The following is a 15,508-nucleotide window of genomic DNA, read 5'->3' on the forward strand; positions in this document are numbered from 1 at the left end:
AAAAGAAGCAGAAATTACAAGCATTGGCCAAATGACTTAGAAGATACAAAAAAAGTGAAAATAGAAGGAAACAAAACCAAACATTCAACACAAACCAAAAGAAATTTTACCAGACAATAGATAACACACACATTAAAATAGACAATCCACCAAACATAACAGACATGGAACACTTCTGGAGCAACATATGGTCAAACCCAGTACAACATAACAGGCATGCACGGTGGATACAAGCAGAAACAGACACATACAAGATGATACCACAAATGCCTGAAGTGATAATTTTGCAACATGAAGTCACCCAAGCAATTAATTCTACTCACAATTGGAAAGCCCCTGGAAAAGATAAAATAGCAAATTTCTGGATAAAGAAGTTCACCTCAACACATTCACATCTAACTAAATTATTTAACAGTTACATTGCAGACCCATACATATTCCCTGATACACTTACACATGGAATAACTTATCTGAAACCTAAAGATCAAGCAGACACAGCAAACCCAGCTAAATATCGCCCCATAACATGCCTACCAACAATCTACAAAATATTAACTTCAGTCATTACACAGAAATTAATGACACATACAACACAGAACAAAATTATAAATGAAGAACAAAAAGGCTGCTGCAAAGGAGCACGAGGATGTAAAGAGCAACTGATAATAGATGCAGAGGTGACATATCAAGCTAAAACTAAACAAAGGTCGCTACACTACGCATACATTGATTACCAAAAAGCTTTTGATAGTGTACCCCACTCATGGTTACTACAGATATTGGAAATATACAAAGTAGATCCTAAATTGATACAGTTCCTAAACATAGTAATGAAAAATTGGAAAACCACACTTAATATCCAAACAAATTCAAATAATATCACATCACAGCCAATACAGATTAAGCGTGGAACATACCAAGGAGAATCATTAAGTCCTTTCTGGTTCTGCTTTGCCCTGAACCCACTATCCAACATGCTAAATAATACAAATTATGGATACAATATTACTGGAACATACCAACACAAAATCACACATTTGCTATACATGGATGATCTAAAACTACTGGCAGCAACAAGTCAACAACTCAACCAATTACTAAAGATAACAGAAGTATTCAGCAATGATATAAATATGGCTTTTGGAACAGACAAATGTAAGAAAAATAGCATAGCCAAGGGAAAACACACTAAACAAGAAGATTACATACTGGATAACCACAGCGACTGCATAGAAGTGATGGAAAAAACAGATGCCTATAAATATCTAGGATACAGACAAAAAATAGGAATAGATAATACAAATATTAAGGAAGAACTAAAAGAAAAATATAGACAAAGACTAACAAAAATACTGAAAACAGAATTGACAGCAAGAAACAAGACAAAAGCTATAAATACTTACGCCATACCAATATTGACCTACTCATTTGGAGTAGTGAAATGGAGTAACACAGACCTAGAAACGCTCAATACACTTACACGATCACAATGCCACAAATATAGAATACATCACATACATTCAGCAACAGAAAGATTCACATTAAGCAGAAAGGAAGGAGGAAGGGGATTTATCGACATAAAAAACCTACATTATGGACAGGTAGACAATTTAAGAAAATTCTTTATAGAACGAGCAGAAACTAGCAAAATACACAAAGCAATCACTCATATAAATACATCGGCTACACCATTGCAATTTCATAACCACTTCTACCCCCCCATGAACCATGGACCTTGCCGTTGGTGGGGAGGCTTGCGTGCCTCAGCGATACAGATAGCTGTACCATAGGTGCAACCACAACGGAGGGGTATCTGTTGAGAGGCCAGACAAACATGTGGTTCCTGAAGAGGGGCAGCAGCCGTTTCAGTAGTTGCAAGGGCAACAGTCTGGATGATTGACTGATGTGGCCTTGTAACAATAACCAAAACGGCCTTGCTGTGCTGGTACTGCGAACGGCTGAAAGCATGGGGAAACTACAGCCGTAATTTTTCCCGAGGGCATGCAGCTTCGCTGTATGATTAAATGATGATGGCGTCCTCTTGGGTAAAATATTCCGGAGGTAAAATAGTCCCCCATTCGGATCTCTGGGCGGGGACTACTCAAGAGGATGTCGTTATCAGGAGAAAGAAAACTGGCGTTCTACGGATCGGAGCGTGGAATGTCAGAACCCTTAATCGGGCAGGTAGGTTAGAAAATTTAAAAAGGGAAATGGATAGGTTGAAGTTAGATATAGTGGGAATTAGTGAAGTTCGGTGGCAGGAGGAACAAGACTTGTGGTCAGGTGACTACAGGGTTATAAACACAAAATCAAATAGGGGTAATGCAGGAGTAGGTTTAATAATGAATAGGAAAATAGGAATGCGGGTAAGCTACTACAAACAGCATAGTGAACGCATTATTGTGGCCAAGATAGATACGAAGCCCACACCTACTACAGTATTGCAAATTTATATGCCAACTAGCTCTGCAGATGACGAAGAAATTGAAGAAATGTATGATGAAATAAAAGAAATTATTCAGATAGTGAAGGGAGACGAAAATTTAATAGTCATGGGTGACTGGAATTCGAGTGTAGGAAAAGGGAGAGAAGGAAACATAGTAGGTGAATATGGATTGGGGCTAAGAAATGAAAGAGGAAGCCACCTGGTAGAATTTTGCACAGAGCACAACATAATCATAGATAACACTTGGTTCAAGAATCATAAAAGAAGGTTGTATACATGGAAGAACCCTGGAGATACTAAAAGGTATCAGATAGATTATATAATGGTAAGACAGAGATTTAGGAACCAGATTTTAAATTGTAAGACATTTCCAGGGGCAGATGTGGACTCTGACCACAATCTATTGGTTATGACCTGTAGATTAAAACTGAAGAAACTGCAAAAAGGTGGGAATTGAAGGAGATGGGACCTGGATAAACTGAATGAACCAGAGGTTTTACAGAGTTACAGGGAGAGCATAAGGGAACAATTGACAGGAATGGGGGAAAGAACTACAGTAGAAGAAGAATGGGTAGCTTTGAGGGATGAAGTAGCGAAGGCAGCAGAGGATCAAGTAGGTAAAAAGACGAGGGCTAGTAGAAATCCTTGGGTAACAGAAGAAATATTGAATTTAATTGATGAAAGGAGAAAATATAAAAATGCAGTAAATGAAGCAGGCAAAAAGGAATACAAACGTCTCAAAAATGAGATCGACAGGAAGTGCAAAATGGCTAAGCAGGCATGGCTAGAGGACAAATGTAAGGATGTAGAGGCCTATCTCACTAGGGGTAAGATAGATACTGCCTACAGGAAAATTAAAGAGACCTTTGGAGATAAGAGAATGACTTGTATGAATATCAAGAGCTCAGATGGAAACCCAGTTCTAAGCAAAGAAGGGAAAGCAGAAAGGTGGAAGGAGTATATAGAGGGTCTATACAAGGGCAATGTACTTGAGGACAATATTATGGAAATGGAAGAGGATGTAGATGAAGATGAAATGGGAGATATGATACTGCGTGAAGAGTTTGACAGAGCACTGAATGACCTGAGTCGAAACAAGGCCCCCGGAGTAGACAACATTCCATTGGAACTACTGACGGCCTTGGGAGAGTCAGTCCTGACAAAACTCTACCATCTGGTGAGCAAGATGTATGAAACATGCGAAATACCCTCAGACTTCAAGAAGAATATAATAATTCTAATCCCAAAGAAAGCAGGTGTTGACAGATGTGAAAATTACCGAACTATCAGTTTAATAAGTCACAGTTGCAAAATACTAACATGAATTCTTTACAGACGAATGGAAAAACTAGTAGAAACCAACCTCGGGGAAGATCAGTTTGGATTCCGTAGAAACACTGGAACACGTGAGGCAATACTGACCTTACGACTTATCTTAGAAGGAAGATTAAGGAAAGGCAAACCTACGTTTCTAGCATTTGTAGACTTAGAGAAAGCTTTTGACAATGTTGACTGGAATACTCTCTTTCAAATTCTAAAGGTGTCAGGGGTAAAATACAGGGAGCGAAAGGCTATTTACAATTTGTACAGAAACCAGATGGCAGTTATAAGAGTCGAGGGACATGAAAGGGAAGCAGTGGTTAGGAAGGGAGTAAGACAGTGTTGTAGCCTCTCCCCGATGTTGTTCAATCTGTATATTGAGCAAGCAGTAAAGGGAACAAAAGAAAAATTCGGAGTAGGTATTAAAATTCATGGAGAAGAAATAAAAACTTTGAGGTTCGCCGATGACATTGTAATTCTGTCAGAGACAGCAAAGGACTTGGAAGAGCAGTTGAATGGAATTGACAGTGTCTTGAAAGGAGGATATAAGATGAACATCAACAAAAGCAAAACAAGGATAATGGAATGTAGTCTAATGAAGTCCGGTGATGCTGAGGGAATTAGATAAGGAAATGAGACACTTAAAGTAGTAAAGGAGTTTTGCTATTTGGGGAGCAAAATAACTGATGATGGTCGAAGTAGAGAGGATATAAAATGTAGACTGGCAATGGCAAGGAAAGCGTTTCTGAAGAAGAGAAATTTGTTAACATCGAGTATAGATTTAAGTGTCAGGAAGTCATTTTGAAAGTATTTGTATGGAGTGTAGCCATGTATGGAAGTGAAACATGGACGATCAATAGTTTGGACAAGAAGAGAATAGAAGCTTTCGAAATGTGGTGCTACAGAAGAATGCTGAAGATTAGATGGTTAGATCACATAACTAATGAGGAAGTATTGAATGGGATTGGGGAGAAGAGAAGTTTGTGGCACAACTTGACCAGAAGAAGGGATCGGTTGGTAGGACATGTTCTGAGGCATCAAGGGATCACCAATTTATTATTGGAGGGCAGCGTGGAGGGTAAAAATCGTAGAGGGAGAGCAAGAGATGAATACACTAAGCAGATTCAGAAGGATGTAGGTTGCAGTAGGTGCTGGGAGATGAAAAAGCTTGCACAGGATAGAGTAGCATGGAGAGCTGCATCAAACCAGTCTCAGGACTGAAGACCACAACAACAACAACAACAACAACCACAACAACAACCACATCTACAACCCTTTAGATCACATAACTTCAACAGACACGAAGAAAATAAAACAAAACACTGCATGGCAAGCACCCGTATCATTTAACACAGCCACACATCGATCAAGACGCATCCAACACATGGCTAAGAAAAGGCAATATATACAGTGAGACGGAAGGATTCATGATTGCAATACAGGATCAAACAATAAACACCAGATATTACAGTAAGCGTATTATTAAAGATCCCAATACCACAACAGATAAATGCAGACTTTGCAAACAACAAATAGAAACAGTAGATCACATCACAAGCGGATGTACAATACTAGCAAATACAGAATACCCCAGAAGACATGACAATGTAGCAAAAATAATACATCAGCAGCTTGCCTTACAACATAAACTTATAAAACAAGACGTTCCCACATACAAGTATGCACCACAAAGTGTACTGGGGAATGATGAATTCAAATTATACTGGAACAGAACCATTATAACAGATAAAACACCACCACATAACAAACCTGACATCATACTCACCAATAAAAAGAAGAAATTAACACAACTAATCGAAATATCCATACCCAATACAACAAATATACAAAAGAAAACAGGAGAAAAAACTGAAAAATACATCCAACTGGCTGAGGAAGTCAAGGACATGTGGCATCAGGATAAAGTTGACATTATACTATCAACTACAGGAGTCATACCACACAATATCCACCAGTACATCAATGCAATACAGCTACATCCAAACTTATATATACAACTACAGAAATCTGTAATTATTGATACATGTTCAATTACCCGAAAGTTCCTAAATGCCATATAACATATACCGTACAGTTAAAAGGAAGTGACGCTTGATCAAGGTCCGTGTCACTTTCCATTTTTAACCAGACTTAACGTCTGAGAAAGTAAAGAAATAACAATAATAACAGAACAATAGACACTAAGTGTTCCAAACTGAACCGATAAGTAACGAAACCAAACTGTAGGGACCCAGCCACCACCTCTTGTGTTACACATTCATGTTGCTTGTAAAAACTGCATGTCATCACAACTTCTCCATAGTTGACTCCAAACTTCATTAGCAACAGGAGCTGGTGTAGTTTAAATTTTGTCACAACGGTACAAGTTAACAGACCATGTTTCACCACAACTATAGATATGAATTTCTTGGGGGGGGAGTTTGCAATTTCCGGGGAGGGGGGACTTTCCCTCCCGGGCCACCCCCTGAATTCACCACTGGTGACACATGACACGTGGCACATATTCGGGCATTGATCTCTAGGTTTGCAGTCCTGGCTTTCTACCCTCTATCCACTGGAGAGCACCGTGTGGTAGTGATCACTTCCCCATCTTCCTGTCCCTGCCCCAGTGTCAGGCCCATGGACGCCCCCAATGGACCCCCCCCCACACGGTAACATCGATGTGATGGTTGAGCAGGTGACTACAACAAACATTACTGCGGCAGAAAATGCGATGCCTCGCTGTTTAGGGCGCTCCTGGCGAAAGGCGGTCCCTTGGTGGATGCTGGAAGTCACTGAGGCAATTAAGGAATGTCTGTGAGCTCTACAGCGGCATAAGCGGCACCCTTCCCTGGAATACCTCATAGCCTTTAAGCAGCTCCTTGCCCACATTTGCCAGCTTATCAAAAGACGGAAGCAGGAGTGTTGGGAGAGATATGTCTTGACCATTTGGTGCCATACGCCACCTTCCCAAGTCTGGACGAAGATCAGACATCTTTTTGGGTACCAGACCCCAACATCAAAGGCATGTTATCTACTGATGCAAATGTGATTGCTGAGCACTATGCTCGAGCCTCTGCATCGGAGAACTACCCCCCAGCCTTTCCGCACCCTCAGACGGTGGATGGAAAGGAAATTCCTCTCCTTCGCTACACGCCACAGTGAACCCTATAATGCACCATTTACAGAGTGGGAGCTCCTCAGTGCCCTTGCACATTGCCCCGACACTGCTCCTGGGCCAGATCGGATCCAAAGTCAGATGATTAAACATCTCTCGTCGGACTACAAGTGACATCTCCTTGTCATCTTCAACCGGATTTGGCGCAATGGTGTCTTTCCATCGCATTGGCGGGAGAGCACCATCATTCCAGTGCTTAAACGTGATAAAGACCCACTTGATGTGGATAGATATCGGCCCATCAGCCTCACCAATGTTCTTTCTAAGCTGCTGGAATGTATGGTGTGTTGGCAGTTGGGTTGGGTCCTGGAGTCAAGTGGCCTACTGGCTCCATGTCAGTGCAGCTTCCACCAGGTTTGCTCTACCACTGATAGTCTTGTGTACCTCGAGTCTGCCATCCGAACAGCTTTTTCCAAACGCCAACACCTGGTTGCCATCTTGTTTGATTTACGAAAAGTGTATGACGTGACTTGGCGACATCATATCCTTTCCACATTGTGTGAGGGGGGTCTCCAGTGCCCACTCCCGATTTTTATCCAAAACTTCCTGTTGCTCCATACTTTCCATGTCCCAAGTTGGTGCCTCCCTTAGTTCCATACATATCCAGGAGAACTGAGTCCCGCAGGTCTCTGTATTGAGTGTCCCTCTATTATTTTTAGTGGCCATTAACGGCCTAGCAGCAGCTGTTGGGCCCTCCTTTTCACCTTCTCTGTATGCAGATGACTTCTGCATATCGTAATGCTGCTCCAGTACTGGTGTTTCTGAGCGTCGCCTACAGGAAGCCATCCACAAGGTGCAGTCACGAGCTCTAGACTATGGCTACCAGTTTTCTGCCATGAAGACGTGTGTCACGCATTTCTGTTGGCGTTGTACCGTTCATCCGGAACCAGAACTTTACCTTAATGATGATCCACTCACTGTAGTGGAGACACATCAATTCTTAGGTCTGGTTTTCGATGCTCGTTTGACTTGGCTTCCTCATCTTCGTCAGCTTAAACATAAGTGTTGGCAGCACCTCAGTGGTTTCCGCTGCCTGAGCAACACCAACTGGGGTGCAGATCGCTGTACACTGCTGCAGCTCTACAGAGCCCTTGTTGAATCCTGCCTTGACTATGGGAGTCTGGTTTATGATTCAGCGGCACCATCAGTGTTGCATTTACTCGGCCCAGTGCACCACTGTGGCATTCGTCTAACGACAGGAGCTTTTACGAGGAGTCCAGTGACCAGTGTCCTGGTGGAGGGAGGAAGCCCACCAACTCAGTTTAAGCATGCGCAATTGCTCTCCAGTTATGTTGCACACATTCGTAGTTCTCCTGCACATCCGAATTACCATTTCCTTTTCCCGCCCATGGCGATTCATCTCCCTCATTGGCGGTCCAGGTCAGGGCTTACAATTGCCTTTCCACCTGTACTTAAGGTTTATTCACGAACACCTCAATGATGTACACCTAGGCCGTGGGCTTCGCCTGGACCTTTCACATGGCTCTAAGGACTCAGTTAACCCTGCGACTCTCCGCTGTCACTTCCTCTCGATTCTCGACATGTACCGGGGCTATGAAGTGTTTTACACCGATGGCTCGATGGCTGATGGTCACATTGGCTTTGCCTATGTTCAACATATAGAACAGCACTCCTTGCCAGATGGCTGCAGTGTTTTCATTGCAGAGCTGGTGGCCATATCCCGTGCTCTTGAGCACATGTGCTCATGCCCAGGCGAGTCATTTCTCCTGTGTACTGACTCCTTGAGTAGCCTACAAACTATCGACCTGTGCTACCCTCGTCATCCTTTGGTAGTAACCATCCAAGAGTCCATCTGTGCCCTAGAGCAGTCCAGTTGTTCAGTGGTGTTTGTCTGGACCCCAGATCACATCGGAATCGCAGGCAATGAAGTTGCTGACAGGCTGGCCAAACAAGCTACGCGGAAACCGCTTATGGAGTTCGGCTTCTCTGAAACTGACCTGCGTTCAGTATTACGCTGCAGGATTTTGCGGCTTTGGGAGACAGAATGGCATAACTTCAGTACGCACAACAAGCTGAGTGCCATTAAGGAAACTATGAATATTTGGAAGACCTCCATGAGAGCCTCTTGCAGGGACTCTGTTGTTCTTTGTCAGCTCCATTGGCCATACGTGGGTGATGCATGGTTACCTCCTCCATCACGAGGACCCTCCTCGGTGTTGCTGTGGCTCACAAATGACGGTCGTCCACCTCTTGCTGGATTGCCCACTTTCAGCTGCTCTCCGGTGGACTTATAACTTTCCCATCACCCTACCTTCGGTGTTGGGTGATAACGCCTCAACAGCAGCTTTAGTTTTACATTTTATTCGTGAGGGTGAGTTTTGTCATTTTCTCAAAGTTTTAGCACATGTCCTGTGTCCCTGTGTTTCCTCCACCCTAGTGTTTTCAGGATGAAGGTTTTAAGGTGCTGTGGTGTGGCTGGCTTTTCCTTTTTATCCTCATGGTTAGCAAGCCATGGTAACCTGCTTTCTTGTTTCAACCTCTTCTACCTGTATCTTGTGTCTTTGTGGTTTTCTTGTCCCCTTTTGTCCATTTAAGTGTTTGTTGCCCTTCCGTCGTTGTTGTGGTTTTTCCTTTCATTCTGTTTTGTGTTGTACATCTCATTGTCTTATTCTCATCCTTGTGGCATTGTTTCCTTTGGAACAAGGGACTGATGACCTCGTGGTTTGGTCCCTTCCCCTCTCTTTTAAACCAACCAACCACTCTGTGGATCATTCATGTGCGTGAGATTGAGTATGAAGTATGCATGTTTGGGAATACTTTTGTCAGCACGAAGTTCTGAACAGAAAAAGGAAGCCTGTGTGAAAATAGCACTAAACAATATTTTTACACCATCAGATGCAAAAATTTGTGTCAATATTGCCAACTGGATTCCACTGTGCTGTATGATATCTGTCATTATAGATGTGCCTTGAAATTCTAATCATGTGAACACAACAAATTCTCTCTATTGTTTCCATTGTAAAACAGTCATCACCAACTGTGGCTAAAAACATTAGTTTCATTTTTGACACAAGAAGATTTGCTTTTGCCAGTCACAATTTTTTTCTCACAAATCATTTGTGCATTGTGTTACGGAAGACACTTGATGTCGTACAAAACTTCTTTCATCAGACCAGACAGATAAAGATATGAAGAGGATGGGATAAGAGCTCCCAACCCATTTTACCAATAGTTTCCAACATGAGTTGCGCCGTGTGAGGTCAAGTGTTGTCTTGAAGAAGTAGCGTGCCTTTCCTCTGCCATCCCGGACGTTTCATCTTCTATGTGGGAATGACTTTGTTTCCAGTCATGCCCAAGTAATTTAGGGTGTTCCTCCAAAAAATCGCAGAAATTCAGACCATGGCCACTCCAAAAGATGTTTAACATGACCATACCAGCAGGTGGTTGCGTTTAGAATTTCTTACCAACTACTTGAGTTGTTTCCACTGCATGTTTTGTTGATGAGCCTGTGGCTCAAAATAATTTTCAACAGAGGTTAAAATTTCATCCTAAAATGCATCACCTTAGCCATTGGAATGATTTTGAACTCGGTGCAAATGGGAAATATTTGTATTGCTTGTGATCGGCATTAAGCTCTGGGAAGCCACTTTGGACAAGTCTTATGGTAGTTTAGTTTCTTTTGAATGAGTTGTACCAACACTTACTTGAAATTTTGCAGCAATTTATTGAACTTTGTCATTGGTCTTCTCAGATAAATGAATATATGAACTTGTGACTCCGAGGTTGATACTGCTACTGGACGCCATGGATGGTGCTCATTGTTTATGGTTCTGCAGCCACATTTAAACTTTTACACCCACCACGTAAAAACACACATGGTTCATTAAACTACTGACTTATTGTTTGTTCATCAGAGAGCATACTTCTGATTGTACATTTTCTTAAAGTAAAAATCAGATCACGGAATGCTGTTCTTTAAAAGCACTTTATTCAAGTGGAAACGCAATCATAATTAAGAGATTAGATATTATAAACACGCAAATATTAATCGAACTCTCTTCACAAGGTTGCCAATTAATGGTGTGTTGCCTTTAGTGTATGTATACCGTGTGCAACTAAATTCTCTTTGCAGACTTTGAGGACAAGTTCCTTACACCAAAACAAGAAAATGATGTCAAACAAATGTGGACTCTATAAAGTGCATACATTAATAGGTATGAGCACTTGTTCAGTAGACGAGATGTCTTTTACAGTAGCTAAGATTAGCAAGTACTCATAACTCTTAAAATGTGGAATTTAGAGCCTTCATTTACTGTACATTTTTTCTGGTTTTTGTGTAAGGAAATCATCCTCAAAGTGTGTAAAGGGAATTCAGTTGCACCCTCTATATCTGTACCAATATGTAAAGAAGAAACATTGTTAGCAAAAAGCACGGAGTTCTTGACTGATATACTTCAGATTTTTACAGAAGACTCTAAAGAACATTCGGAGAGATGTATGTTACATATTTTTTAAGCAACAATGTACAGGTCTTCTGTTAAAATAGACTGCAAGGAAGAAAATGCATTGTGGTTTGTTTCCTTCCTCATAGTCTGTTTTAAGAGAGAACCGATACACTGTGGAAATCTGGTTAAAAGTTTACAAAGGGCCGTCGGTGTGGGTACATCGACGTGTATGTTGGTAATGCCTACTGCGAATGATGATGAGAAGCTGAGATGGCTCAAAAGCTGATGTGTATAGCCAATAACAATGCTGGTTTAGTTTGCAGAATAACACGAATACACACAAACACACAATAAATGAATTAACACAAGTGTTATTGTTATTATATGCTTGCACATGTGGTCTGTCTATGCGACTAAAAAAAGGGTTAATTTTTATGCTACACTTGTTTCAGTTCTTTGAATTTATGAAATGTCTGTTTTACAGGCACCAATGATGCTTCCTAAATAAAAGGAAGTGAAATGCTTATGACATAAAAACTTACAACCTTTTATTTAGTTATATAGTTTGACCACTTCTCCAAGAAAATAATAATAAGCATCTAAGGAATGCCAGAACATATAAAAATGATGATCACACCTGACTTTTATTCAGAAGATGTTGCCACAGTCTTCATAAAGTGCCTTTTGACTGTGTCTTCTGTGTCACACACATTCAAACAAGCAGCTATCGAAATGCTTTTTGCACCATCTACTTTCATGAACCAATCTTGCTGACCAAGTGCCTTCAATGCTATGAGTGCGTGCACCCATTTCAGGATCCTTAAATGTCATTTTGTGATTAACAGGGAGATGCACACCTTTGTATGGCCTAAAACAATCAGATATTGCTGTGGTTTCCAGAAGGATGTATCCTTTAATGACACTTTTTTTATGTGCCTTTGAAGAACCACTTGTGGGTTCATCTTTCCATTTCTCCAAATACCCACCTTCTTATTTTTTTATTTCCTCTGCCAAATTTTTCTCCTTCCAAACATAGCCTTGTTGATTTTGGCAATAGCTCAGTCACACCAAGTTTCTCACTCTCTGTGAAACACATTTCTGCACACATTTCTCAGCAGAAGATTCTCTGATCTGCAGCTGTCTTCTCAAGTATTTGCAGTTCATCAGTAGTAAAAAAAATGTCCTACACATTTTCACCCATAGAAAAGTTAACTGAAAATTTTTTGCATGACATACTTGCTTCCCTCAAATCAATAACCACGCATTTTTCAGCTCCACTACACCCCATCTGTACATTTCGTACTAGAAATAACTAATATCTCCATCACACTTCAGGAATTTTGTACAGCTGGCGATAAATGCTTGGACGTCATCTCCTCCATGTTCTACAAGGACAAGGCCCCTGTAATGAAATTGTTTGGCGGCCATGACACGGAACACAATGGAGTAAAATCAAATTATCCAGGCAAAAAAGAGTGCTTTTTCAGGCTAAAATCATCTGTTCGGGTATTTCTCATTCACTTCTTAGGACAACACAAAATGCAGCATTAACACCAATGATTGCCATCTGAGGTGATTAAAGACTGACAAAATCAGCTCAGAAAATTAGAAGTTAATATCCGTACAAATATATATGCTTCCAGTAAAATTTTTCTGTGGTTGACAGGAGATAACACCCAAGAGACAGCCCGACCCATTTCTGATCTGCTCTGATCAGAAGGATAAATGCACCATGAAATAAACTTAATAATGAACTTAAAGTACCACCTATTGTAATATGTTGAGACACACCATACGTACATAGACTTTGGGCTGAACTGGAAGTCATTCTGTCTCCTCAACCTACATCTCATTATTGCATTTGTTGGTTTTGACAACTCACAACCAGACTGTTACTCTCCAACCTAACCTAGATCTTGGGCTACACTGCAGATCATAACAGAAACACCAAAACTGAGCAGTATCAGAAAATAAACAAATGCCCATCAACACAATCTGAATCATTCATGAGAGTCCGTCAGAAATACCAAAATTGTGTGGTTTATAGAATTTACTTGAAATCAGGTCATCAGAAAACAAAAACCTCTGTAAAATCAAACAATGGGAATTTCAAGTTGGAATGTCAACAGTTATGAAAATATTAGATTGCTACTCACTGTAAAGATGACACATTGAGTTTCAGACAGGCACAATGAAAAGGCTGTTAAATACCAAGCTTTTGGCCAAAGCCTTCTTCAGAAAAGAAAGTAAAATACTTACACATTCCCTCAAGCAGGCTCCTCATGCACACATGACCACTGTCTCTGGCTGCTCAGGCAAGACTATGGCCTGAGTGATGAAGATTGCGGTCACATGTGTGAGGTGTGACTCCTTGAGTGAATGTATGTTTCCTTTTTTGAAGTAGTTTTTGGCCAAAAGCTCAGTGTGTGACAGTTTTTTCATTCTGACTGTCTGAAAGTCAGCATGTCACCTCCACACAGAGTAATAAGCTATTCTTTTCATAATCGTTAAACATTTCTGTAATTTAGAGAGACTCTGTAACAGCTGCTTCTATGTAATTAGCACCAAACTGCTATTTACATCAATTATAGAAATGCAAAGATGCAGAAAAACTACGAAAATAATGAAGGACAGCTTACTAAATGCAAATAATTCATAGCAGTCTCTCACCAACACAACATTCCGCATTTCAGGATAAATCATTAATAACATTTCACTATAGAAAATGATTTTTGTGTATATACATACAAAAGAAGGGCCGTCTAATCAATGCAAGCAATTCGTGTGCAGCGGTCACCATAAGTAAAATTTTATACAAATTAAATAGTATTAGCCTGCCACCTTTACAAATTTACTGTAGTTTGGATATATCATCTATTTCAATACAAATTAATTAAAATCATACACATTAGCAAAGAAACACACATAAGGATTCTTTTTTAAAATCATAAATGTCTGGCCAAACCAGTATGTGAAGAAATGACAACAGCTAGTATGCATTTCCTGGTTATCAGCTCATAATTTGCTCGGCAAACGCCTGTCTCCATTTGGCTGCCACCGACCATAGAAGTACAGGGATTGCCACTATCTTCTCCGAAGTGCAAACAAGAGCAGTGTACGGATGCAACATAGTAAAGTTTATCTGAAAATTTTATTTATGGCGTTATTGGCATATGATTAGACGACTACCAACTTTGTAATGCTTCTGCAATAAACAGTATTATTTTGGAAAAAGTAATACAAACCAGTTGATTTTTTTTGTGGTCAGTAGTGGAAATGCAGTTCAGCATCTGCAAGAATTTATAATTCCCAGAATCCAGTTGGCTTTCCACCAAACAGTTTGAGGCATTCCCATAATACTACTGCACAATCTCAGTCCTTTGAAACTGTGTAGTGGTACTCATTTGCAGATTAAAACTATGAGAAATAATGTCATTAAAGCTACTATCCTCATAGTTTCAGATACCATACAGATAATAAACACAAAAACAAAGGAATCTTTGTCCTTCTTATTCTATATGATTTATTATCTTTTTGAGTTCCATTCTTTCAAAGACTGGGTGAAGTTACAAGGAGCCAAAATTTGTGACCTGACACAATTCCCAGACATACCTCATATAATGATGTATGTCCAGTTCCTATGCATACATATTTTGTAATTCTCTCTCTCTCTCTCTTTCTTTCTTTCTTTCTTTTTAATTATTGAAATACCTTCATATTTCGCTGGGCAAAAAGAGAACATACTGTCAATAACAAAAGTATGTTGATACCTAAATCGACAATTTCAGTGAAATTTATTAATTAAATTTTACAGGAGTGATAGTGTCTCATGCTTTTGTAGCAGTATCTTTCGAGCCCTTGTCATCCATATTCTTCAAAGTATTTTTTCTTCTTCCAGATATGAAAACTGTGTGAAATACCAATAAATATGTGCATACACAGTGCTGTCATGGTTGATTATTACTTAGTATGCCATTGTCACTTGTATCAACAGCCATTCAGAATCCATTGCTGGATGAAACTCTCAACTTGTCTGTGTGGTATGCGGTCTTCAGCTATATGCACCCACATTGCTCCTCTAGTTTTTCTCATGTCATCCCTGAAATTGTTTCCGCTGTCTGTTCCTATCCCTCAGAATTCCGAGGCTAAAATGTAAGA

At 40.3% G+C, this 15,508-nt stretch overlaps 1 protein-coding gene across 2 annotated transcripts in view; it reads left to right on the forward strand.

The window, feature by feature from the left end:
- LOC126203860 (splicing factor, arginine/serine-rich 19-like) overlaps positions 1–15,508 on the forward strand; it is a 134,928-nt gene that overhangs the window by 83,394 nt on the left and 36,026 nt on the right. The window lies entirely within an intron of this gene.

This window comes from Schistocerca nitens, chromosome 9 (assembly GCF_023898315.1).
Source record: "Schistocerca nitens isolate TAMUIC-IGC-003100 chromosome 9, iqSchNite1.1, whole genome shotgun sequence".
Classification (NCBI taxonomy): Eukaryota; Metazoa; Arthropoda; class Insecta; order Orthoptera; family Acrididae; genus Schistocerca; species Schistocerca nitens.